The sequence below is a fragment of the Accipiter gentilis genome, chromosome 26 (assembly GCF_929443795.1).
Source record: "Accipiter gentilis chromosome 26, bAccGen1.1, whole genome shotgun sequence".
In the NCBI taxonomy this organism is placed as follows: domain Eukaryota; kingdom Metazoa; phylum Chordata; class Aves; order Accipitriformes; family Accipitridae; genus Astur; species Astur gentilis.
In genome coordinates this window covers 507,742-518,968 of record NC_064905.1, presented here as the reverse complement: position 1 = coordinate 518,968, position 11,227 = coordinate 507,742, and positions in this window count along the sequence as shown.

Sequence of the window (11,227 nt, the reverse complement as noted above, 5' to 3'; positions counted from 1 at the left end):
TCCATGTAAAAGGACCAGGCAAGAATAGCAGGCAGTCGTTGCAAATGCAGAGTCTGGCCACACTGTGTCCCCCTCTAAGCACTGCATACGTTTGTTCTTTCTTAGGCATTCAAAACTGGGGAAAAAATGAAACTATAAATAATGCAATCTATCCCCGCATTTCTCATTTCCCAGGCTTTCTTGTACAGCATGCTAAGTCACCTAATGTTTAGTTTAATGCTCTCAGTGCTAGATCCCTGGTTAGAAAACCCATAAAACACTTACATTATGCACTATTTGAAAATTTTTTGGACATGGATTTCACACTTCATATTCAGGGCAGGATTCCCGTCCTCCCCAAGTGTGCTCACACCACAGCGATGCTGCTGGCTGCCTTGTGCTTGCGGGAGCCGTGACTCAGCTGGGGATTGGTGAGCCCAGACCCTGCTCCATGCACACGACCAGTGTCTCCCCCAGCCACCCACTCACCCTTCCCAGTCCTCTTGCTCTTGCTGGTTTGGAAAGGTCCAAGATTTCCATCCCCTGGCCCCGCAGTGCAGTCCCAGCTCTCCCCAAACCTTCCACCCCCAGCTGCTCACCGATCCCAACACTGCACCCTGCACTGCTTCCATCAGAAATAATTCTGCTCTCCGCTTATTATTCTGAATAGTGTATTTATATGCATCTTTTTCTCACAGGAGAGCTAGCACGTGGTTATGAGTAGTATATTCCTAGTAATTTTCTTTCTAGTTTGGGGGAAGTTGAGCACACTGGTAAATTGGCTACATTTATCTGAGTAACATCAGGAAACTTAATTGGGACAGATGTTTCTCCAAGCTGATACCTACCAGCCCTGGCCAATGGTGCTTCAGAAGAAGTTGGAAACAGCTGCTCTGCACCTTGCTGAGCCATGCAAAGCCCTTATTTTGGAAGAAAATATTTCCTCGTTAGCTTTATTTCCCACCCCCACCCCTACCCTACTCTCTTTTTAACATGAGGCATTGCAAACATAGCTCAGGAAATGATTCAGCCCGCTGCTGAGCCTCGCAGCTCTAACAATGCTTTAATACAGAGGCTGGGAGAGAGCAAGATAGATGGCCCAGCCTGCTCCAGATATGTGCCTGCAGCTCCAATCCCGCAGCCTCTGGTGGCTCCTCTTCTCATTTTAATAGTTAAAACACAAACAAAACTGAAACATTGGACAAAAACAATGATCACAAACTTGTGGTTTTAGTAAATGCTTGCATTTGTTTGTAACTGATGGGGCAACACTCCAATGAGATATGGAGCATCTTGAACTGGCTTTGCCTCACATGATGGCTTCCAACCAAACCCATGCTGGCTTGTTTGGCACTGCAGAGAACCCACTGTCTTTTCTGGAAATGGGCTAAAGTAGGTTATTCAAGAAGAAAGAAGTGCCACAGTGTGGCATTTTCTGACATAAGAAACCAGAGCAGGTACTTTTGCTGTCACCACCACTGCTCATGTGAAAGGTGACTGGAAAGCCAACTGATAGCTTCCCAGTACTGCCAAATAGGTGTTTGGAGTAGACACTGCTCTTGAGTTCAAGAAATGCATCATTGCAATGAGGAGGCATAGACATGAACTTGATCCATGTCCAAACAGCTTACCCAGCAGAGCATGGTAACTGTAAAGCCATAATTTGAATTATTTCACCCTAGATTTGTTTCTCCAAGTCTAAAATATGGAGATGCTAAAAGTGGGGAAAGAGAGGAGCTTAAAAAGGAGAAGCAATACTGATGATGACATCAAATAGTTGTTCAGATGGGAAATCAACCTGATCATTTGTTGTAGCCACCCACAGGAGCAGTGAGAGAGTCTTGTCTCCTACTGTATTTTATTTTATAACTCACCCAGCATTTAAGTTGGCCTGGGAATCAAAGGCATGGCAAAGACGGATGGTGATTTCTGCTGTCAGGCAAGGAGGAAAGTAGCATGACTGCTGGTGAGCCATTGCTCTGCACCTCCCAGACAAGCCGGTGCACAAACGTCTCTGGCTGCTCGAGTTTGACCAGGGCGTTTGGAGGCAGCTGCCTGCTCCTGGGCAGCCGTCAGGCAGACGCTGCCGTGGGAAGCTGTGTTTGTGTTGCAGTGCAGCAAAAGCCTGTTAGCACTTACACTGAGCTCTCAATGCCGATGGATGCCTGGAAGAGCTTGACCCCCTACAAGGATACCCTGAGAGAGCAGTAAACACAGAGGGAAAGAGGAAGGGGCTGGTTTTGAATGGCAAAGCCCAGCCTAGCCCTACTGTCTCTACAACAGACGCTTGGTTTCCCTGTGTCTCCCTTTGCTCTCCCTCCCAGAAGTGTCTCCTTGAGCTAGCCTGCACCCATCACACCCAGGCTGCCTGGAGGGAGGAGCAAATGCTTTGAGGATTGACAAGAAGAACTGAATTGTACTAAAACTGAAAGCAGGAGATCCTTCAAAGTGCTCTCTCCCTACCCTGCCAGGTGAGACGAACAGTAACTACAGCTGTAACCTTCACTACAGTTTGCATCCTGCAAAGCATTTCCAGTTGAGGCTGTTCACCTTGGTTGTGAAAATCAACCCGCTGCAAGCGTCTCTTCCAGGAATGACAGTGAAAAAGCACCTCGCAACACTTTGCACTGCTGCACCGGCAGAGGGGCAGAATGGCCTCCCGACAGTAACAAGAGTAGTTGGTGGCCTGATGTGGTTGCTGGGCTCCCTCTAAGCACAGGAGGAGCTGCTTTACCCTGAGAGTGAGCAGTCGCTGGTGTTAGAGGCTCTTTGAAGCTTTCCTGAGTGACAGAGATCAGATTTATCTCCACCAGCTAGTGATGCTCATGCTTCCCCTCGCTTTGCCAGTCAGTAAACCTATCCCAAGATAATACCATTCAGGTGGAAGATCATGACACTCCTTGACAAAAATCACCTCTAGCAGCAACAGCTTTCCCTCTGGTTGGTGGTGTCCCCCCACCCTATTAGTGTTTGTTCTGGCTCATAGCAGATGCTGATGCCCCAAAGACTTTGTGATTGACCTGTTGCTTTGACCAGTGGCTGCAAGAAGGGAGTTTGAGAGTTTAGTGGAGGGTGAAGCAGGGGTTGCTGGAGACAGGTGAGCCCCTACTGCTCTTTGGGAGATCCTATGTTCGGGCTGAGTCATGGTGATGCCTGGCAGGAGCGGCTGAGCCCAGCACTGCACAGTGCCAGAACCAGCACCGAGGAGCATCCCTGCCTGAGCAATGGGGGCTTGGCACCCAGGTATCTTCCAGCGTAGGGCTCTCCCCATCATGGCTCCTCCCATGTACCAAAAACCCTGCAGACAAAATCTTTGGTGGAAGTGCGATTCAAAGGTACTGCAGACACATTTGGCCAAACACTATGTCTAAGCACACTGAAAGTAACATCATGTGCAGGATGAGCTGTGAGTCCCATCATAGAGAGCAGCAGGGGTGTAGGGAATCCTTGTGCCCAGCTTTGGTGTCCTCTGGCCCTGCTTCTCCTCTTGGCCCTCCTGATGCCCCATGGCACTAAGTGCCCCTAATCATTGCATTTTCTGTGATGGATTTCCCTTAGTTCATTTTTAGCCTGCAGTTCTATGATTTCTCAGCAAGCCTCTGCTTCTCTGTGATGGAGTTAGTAACAGTGGATACAGCAATAGCAAATAATTATTCAGTAATTAGTAATTAGTAAACTAAATACCAATTTAATTTGCTTTACATAGAAAACTATTATTGCACTTTGTTACCCCCTTGCATGCCTACTGGCAGCAAAAAATAAATTCATGGCTTTTCTATTATTTTAATGAAAGCTTGCAGCCCTTCCATAAATACCATTCAAGGTATGGTACCTGTGATACACTGGGGAGCTTAAGCAGCATGATGTCTTTAGTGCAGAGAGACAATCTGCCCTGAGCATCTCTACAGGCACCTGCATAGAAGAGGTTTCTGGTAGCAGATGACTCTTGCATAAAAGCATAGAAAGAGAGAGTGGCCTGAAGATGATAGCACTGAGGACATGCCTAAGATATGGCTAAGCAAGTGATGTTGGACTGACAGTCACGCAAGACCTTGAAATTGAGAGCAGAGCCCTGCAACTCAGCACTGTCATGTGGAAGGTGTGGGCAGGTGTTTCTACACCCTTTCTGAAGCCAGAGATGGGATGAAGGTCCCTTAGAAATGACCTTTTGGTTTTAAAAATCTGCAGCTCTACCAAGTCCTAAACATTCAGGAACCTAGAGAAGCTTCTGAAGCACTATCATTGAGGCAACAGCAAAGGACACCTGGGAAAGTTGAGCTACAGATGGGAGCAGCACCAGAAAGTCTCTCAGTGAGTGAAGGACCCTGTTTGGAGTCAGGGCACCTGCCCTTGAGTTGTGCTGGTGTCACAGCCAGGGAACCACCCGTGTGCCACCTTGGGCCATGATGTCCCTATTCAAGTGCAGAGAGTGCTAGAACACAAGGATCCCTGGCATGGCCTCTGCAGCCCCTGGCTGGAAGAGCAGCCCAGCCGTGGCTTTTGCGGAGTGGGAGGGATTACCCAGTCCAACCTCCTGAAACAGCTGTGGGCACACAGCCATTAGATGCGGGACTGCTGGTGGGAATATCTGGCAACACCACTGCCTATCCCAGGACATTTGCCAGTCTTGAGGCCATCAGACCTTGTTGCCAATATGTTGGCACAACCCTGGCACCTCTCTTGGCCACAGCAGGAGATGCCAAGAGGAACAGGCAGGAAAGAGACTTTCTCAGCTCCAACTCAAGGCCTGCTCTCACACCACTCAGCTCCCAGTGCCACTGAACTGGGAGCATGCTGGGCAGGGTCTCCTGAGCAATGCTGTCCTTCATGCAGCCTCATTCCCTACAAGCAACATGGTCTTCTGCCCTCATTTTGCCCACAATGGCTAGTAGGATGCCAGGTATATGGCTTAAATAGCCAACAACTCTGATCTTCTCAGGAGACCCCACATGCTATCCAAGCGCCTCTGGGGAGGAGGAAATGAACCTCGGACTGAAGAACTGGTGGCCTATGTGTCTCCCAGTTGTCCAGCCCCTACTGAAAGAGAGAACTGTGAGCAGAACGGGTGGCCCAGCCCTATGCGCTCACCACTGACCCAGGCTCTCCCTTGTGGGTTGTTGGAAAATATGCAGCCCGAGCCCTGGCGATGGGCAGCTAGACAGACAGACATTGCCTGTGGAGCCAGGATGGCTGCACCTGAATGAGGGCACCCAAATTGCTGTTACTGGGTGAAGCTGGATGCACCAGGGCAGCTCTCAGTCTCTCAGGAGAGTGGTGCCTGAGGAAGACGAGGATGGGGAAGACAGTGCAGTGACAACCACACTCCTGCTGGGCTTCTCTGTGGTGCAGAGCTGGGTCAAGTCCCCTGGTTCAGTCAGAGCAGAACTGGCTTTTTGGCCTTTCAGTTGTGCACCCTAAGGTAATTCTGCCCAGACAGATCCTCGACACAAAATGGGAATCGATGATTCAGAAAAATGTAAACCATCTGCTGAGCAGCGTAACAGCAGAGACCTCTTGGATCATTCACATATGTGAGCTCTCAAAAGACCTGCTCATTTCGGCAAAGCAGAGTTAGCTACAATTTTTTTTAATGACATTTCTATTTTGAAGGGAATAACTCATTGCTTCCTGTGCATGTCCAGCATGTGGGCTTTGATCTCAAGTAGAATATTAGTAGTAATTATTTACAGCAGAGAAATGCAGGCATGCTGCCACCCCTCCGACAGCAGCCCACATTTGGGGTGGTCTGGGAGCTGCCATGCCAGGAGGGGGCACCCACTGGTGTCAGTCAAGTGCAGCAGGCTCTGCCATGGGGTGTGCTGCCCTGCCGCCTCCACACACCTCTATTTCATGGCTCAGCCAAACTTTTGCTCAGCACCTTTCCTTCACCATAGCCTAAGGGCTGTCCCAGGTCTAAGGGGACTGTCCTTCCACTAGGCTGGAGGAAGACCATCTTCCCAGGACACAGAGTGCAGTCCTCCTGCCATGTCCCAGCATCTAACCAAGAACTTTGGCTACAAAATGCTTCTCTTTCTACTCTAGGAAAGCTGATTTCCTACTAAAAACAGTGTGGTGATTTTCACCTAAAGTCCACATGGGACCATTTGGCTTAAATAGCTTTGAAATGAGGAAAAAAGCCAGTTTTTCCACGCACTGTAGTAGCTAATCCTGAGCAAACCATGTGCAAAACCAGCTTTTCTAACCTCGGCCACTGGGTGCTCAAGGAGAATTTGGAGAGGAAAAGAAAGGAGACCTGCAAGATGCTCAGCCTGGGTTGGGAGGTAAGAGGAAATGGAGGCAACCCGAAACTTCAGAGGTGGGAAAGAGATGCCCCGTGAGGCTCGGCCCATCCTGGTCTCTGACCCCTGACAACCTGCAGGCTTCCCTGCCCTTACCTCTGCTCCCAGCTGCACTCCTGAGCGTGAGCAGCTGGATTTGACTCTCTTGAGGTGCTTGTGTCTGGTCTGACTCTGCCTCCTTTCATCTTTTCTTTAATCCTTTTCTTTTTTCTGCCTTTTAAATCTTTTTCTCCAGTTTCAACATCTCTAAAGGATAAGTGAAGCTGACTGCTGTGTGTTCTGCTGTTAAACAGCTATTTACTAGACACCAAACCACACTATTGTGAGTATTGAAAAAATACATATAAAAACTTTCAGGGCTCTAATCCAGCTGAAGCACAAAGGATTGGGGATTTTAGCAGTTCCTGGGCAGTCCTGGCTGCACACATGCATCAACACATGCATCTGTGTGCAAAGATCCACCGAAGTTGTGTCTAAACCCAACAAAATCCAAATGAAACTTCATTACCATGACATCCCTGTGCTTGGCTCATCAACACCTCCCAGCAGGAACAGGGCCTCCCTTTTGCTTCCCAACAGTTTTTGGCTGGCACAGAGGTTTTTCACTGGTGCTTGGAGACCACAAATAGTGCAATCACTTCAACCCTCACTCCCACAGCAAAATGGACCCATCCCAAGTGTGATGCCCTTTATTTCTGCCCAGATCTTCCAGCTAGACCTAACACATTTAATGGTTGTGAGATTAAATAAAATGCTCATCTATTTAAATAATTCCCAGAGAAAAGTGCAAGTTCATTTACAAGATTTATGTTTGATGCAATCAGGTTCCAAGCCTGGGGAGGAGGTGATAATACTTTCCTATGCAGCCTTTTAGATTAATCAACTATAAAATACTGCAGGTTTAGTAGACAATTCTTTAATGGTTGCACTGGTATTCACAAAAGTCTTCGGTTCAGCCCCTCTTTCTCCTGGCAGTCTAATACAGGAACTTTTGGGAAAATGTAGGAAAACCGATTTACCAGGAGCTGCACTGGAGGACTCCAGAGCTGAGACTCTGTTAGACTTTGCTGTAATGATTTAACTGCTGATGTGGCTGTCTTTTCCAGCCTGTGCCATCGTGTGGCACCAGAGCCACACTCACAGTTTGCCCAGGTTTGCACACAGAGTCTGAATGCTTCTGTGCGGGTGGGGACCAGGGTGGCCAACTGCTCGTGGTGCTGAGGCCATGACAATGCAATATCCCATTGGGGCTGGATAGACCTGTCCTGTCCTCCTCTCCTCATGTGCCATCCAAATGGCAGATATCCAGAGCTGGGGTAGGCTGCAAACGTAACACAAGACGAGAGTGAAGGGAGTGGCTGAGATGAGGGGTGGAGTTTTCCAAAGGCACATCACTTTGTGAATCAGCTTTCCCTGTTGAGTTGCTCAAGTCATCTGGGGCATCATTTGAGGGTTTCTTATATTCCCCTTATCCAAAAACCTCTGCAGAGCCAATGCTCAAGTATATATTATTTGCGTGTTGCTTTTTTCACATCCTTCCCTGTTGGGGGTTCCTCTCTATTTCTGCTGGGCTTGCTCACAGGGAAGTAGGGGATCTCTCTTAAGACCATCCTGTGCCTCTCACTGCCATCCTAGCTTATGCTCTTCCAGAGGGTAAGACTGCTTCAGTGAATGTGACTCTCTGCTGAGACCACTCTTGCACCAATTCCCAGCAGGATTTAACCTCCTGAGGACCTGCACGGGGCTTTCCCGTGGAGCCAGGAGCAGGGGCAGGCAGTCACAGCCATCCTGCTCCCACCAGCCTGCCCTGATTGCTCCAGCCCCATGAGAGGGCTCAGGATGGCTCAAGGGGGCTGGGAAAGTGCAGGGCTGCCCAGCAGTGCCCCCCACGGTCCCATTCTGCCAGCAGCAGTCAAGGAGATCCTGTAACATTGCTCTCGCTACCCCAGCCACAACTACCTGGTCAGTGGAACAGCACAGCCAGCACCATGGCTTTGCAGAGCAGAAGAAATCAGGGAGCCTTCAGGAAAGCTGAGATGCAACAGGGCCCCCCCGCCCCAGCTGAAACCCCTATGGGCAGGCCCTCCAGGACAACAAGTTGCAGCCCCAAAATAACTCTCCGACTGCTGCCAAGACCTCCATGGTGCCACAGGACAAAATGGGAAGCACCTAGCATCATGTGTCAAGGACAAGACACAGGGAAGCAGAGACAAGGCACTGTCAAAAGAGACACTCATTAATGCTAATTGCAAGAAATCAGCCAAACCTAAGAACATGAAGGAACCTAGTCCTGGCAAAGCCGATCGATAGCTCCAGCTAGAGTGAGGAGCGCACTTGCTTGGCAGGTCGTAGTGGGAGAACCCCAGAGATGGGGACCCCACATGGCCCCCCATACTGTCACCCACTCTTCCCATATCCCATCCAGACAAAAGTGCCTATGTGCTGCAGCACACATGTGGCTCCTCACAAGCTGCTGTCCCATGTCCCTTGGAAGCAATTCCCATAGCCAGAAGGGTTCACAATTATGCATCTTGGGAAATGCTGCTGCAAAACCTAGGATGAGCTGCTGGTCCTCCCCAGGCTTCTGGCCACTTCAAAGGCAGGAGAATCACTGGGCAGATGATCCCAGGAGGTGCTGGGAGATACCACATTGCAAAGCAAGCCTTGCTCCTGTCCTCCCAGCACCCTGGGCCCACCTAGGTGAAATTCTCAGTGCACAAAGGTGCTCCTGCAAGGCCTTGGGGTCTCTCTTCTCACAGTGCAGTTAAACCCATTTTCTCCATATATTTGAGGTAGTCAAATAATAGCATTTCCAACACAGCATCTGCTTTCTGTTGTCTGCAGTCTTCTTTTTCTCTCTAGAGACCACATTCCCTTCAGTTCTCCATCACCTACACCTGTAGCACTTTCAGCTTTTGTTGCTTTAGCCCCAGGGTCCTCATGAAGTTCTCTGTGCTCAGAGCAGATCTCCAAGCATGGCACCAAGACCTGCAGCTGCACTGTGACCCCAGCCAAATCATCACTTCCCACTACTGAGCCCCAGGGTGCCTCCCTGAGACAAATGTGGGTGATGAACAGGGTGCTCTGGCTTGCTTTCAAAATGAGGGTGAAAGTTTTTCTCTTTCATCCTTGTAATGTCATTCTCCACCTGCAGCACATGGCTGTCCTCATATCTGCAGACTTTATTTGGCACCCATACTTCATGGGTATTGAAGAGCTCTGAGCATTGAGTTTGAAATCCTACTCAATTCCTTCCTTACCCATTCCCTGCAATTTCTCCTAGAAGACAGATAATATTTCTATCCCTGCCCAGCTCAGGAATAAAAAGCAGGCCACAGATGCACCCCAGGTGAGCATCACAGAAGGTGCCAAGCCAGGATCCCTGCCATGGCTATGACTCTTTTCTCCTCAGCAGTCATGATGAGTGGCAGACAGGACATATTCATAGTGAGCAGGATGGAGGTGTAAACAAATCTCCTTTCCTCGGTGCCAAGCCCTGTGGGTACCACACAGGTCAAAGTTTAGTGGTGCACTGCTCACCTTGCCAGACTAGGCATGGTGGAAACCCACTGGCAGACCTGTCTGAAAAAATCTGGAAGAAATGTTCAATCCTCTGCATCTTGCTAGTAAATTCCCTTTCATGCATGATTTCTCAAATGCCTTTTGAGTGCTTTCCTTTGCTCTCTGTGCCAGGAATGAGTCAGGCTTGGGTGTGCATTGTCAGGCAGTCCAGAGCTGGCCTCTTGCTAGGAAACACCATTTGTTCAGCAAGAGCAATATTTAAGTGCCCTCTGGTGGTAATTCCCCTATGTCATTGCCGGGATTCCCCCCTCTCTCTGCTCAACATCCCCTGGGATCTCCTCTGGGACATCTGCACCAGTGCTAGGACAGTTCCTGCTCTGCTAGCTCCCATGCACTCACAGGTGCTTCATGTCCTGCTTCATTGCCAGGTTCTGCAGCAAAACCATCAGCATGTCCCTGATTTCATTTCTGCTGCGGGCCAGGACAGCCCCGGGAGCTGAGCGCTTGGCCTAGTTTGCTGCCCACGTGCTAGCTCATCCTCCACGGCACCGTCCAACAGCAGAAAGCTGCCTCAGCTGAGAATGCTCGGAATGGGTACTCTCACAGCCCCCTTCTTTCCCCATTAATATTTGTATTTCAACCAATTTTAGTAAAAATAAGGATGTGAGAGGTATCAGGATAATTAAGTTCCCCTACACTGCATGAAAAATGGTGGCCAGGCAGGAGAACGAAACCTAAACTTGCTCCTCCAGTATGAAAAAACTGCAGTGAAAGCTCAACTGCAGTACAAGCCCTCAGAGACTCTGCAGGAAACCAGGTTTTATAAGACTGCTTTTCCTGAAGGTCCTTTTGCAACTCACTGTTCTGTTTATTTCTATAAAATATCTTACAGAGCCATTAATTTTTCTTCAGAAAAAAGCATGAGAGATGCCTGTACAATAGCTTTGACCACTGTGGGGGATGAGGGCAATATAACAGAAAATGTGTCCTGTGCCCACAACGGGATCAAAATCCAGCCTGAGCACTTAAACATGAAACATGCATTTTTAACCACCAGGTTGTGCTGCCTTGCTCCCTCAGCAAGGGACATGCTTACACTGGCTCTTTCTGCTCTGTTCCATGAGATGGGTAGAAATGGGGAACTGCAAAGTAAAAGTGAGTTTAAGGGGGAATATCCCCACGGTCTTGGACCCTGCGGACCCCAGGCAGATGTCAGAGGCATGCCGGTGGGATGCAGCATCCCAGGGGTTCCCTCCTGCTCTGGGGCAGAGGGGCTGTAGCCACCGCACAGCAACCCACTAGCCTCTCCACTCGCCACCGTGCATGGGCTGCACCCACATGTTTAAACTGCATGGTCCAAACCCTGCACCCATGTGTTTAAACTGCATGGTCCAAATCCTTCTGAGCATCCCTCCTCTCTCATATCA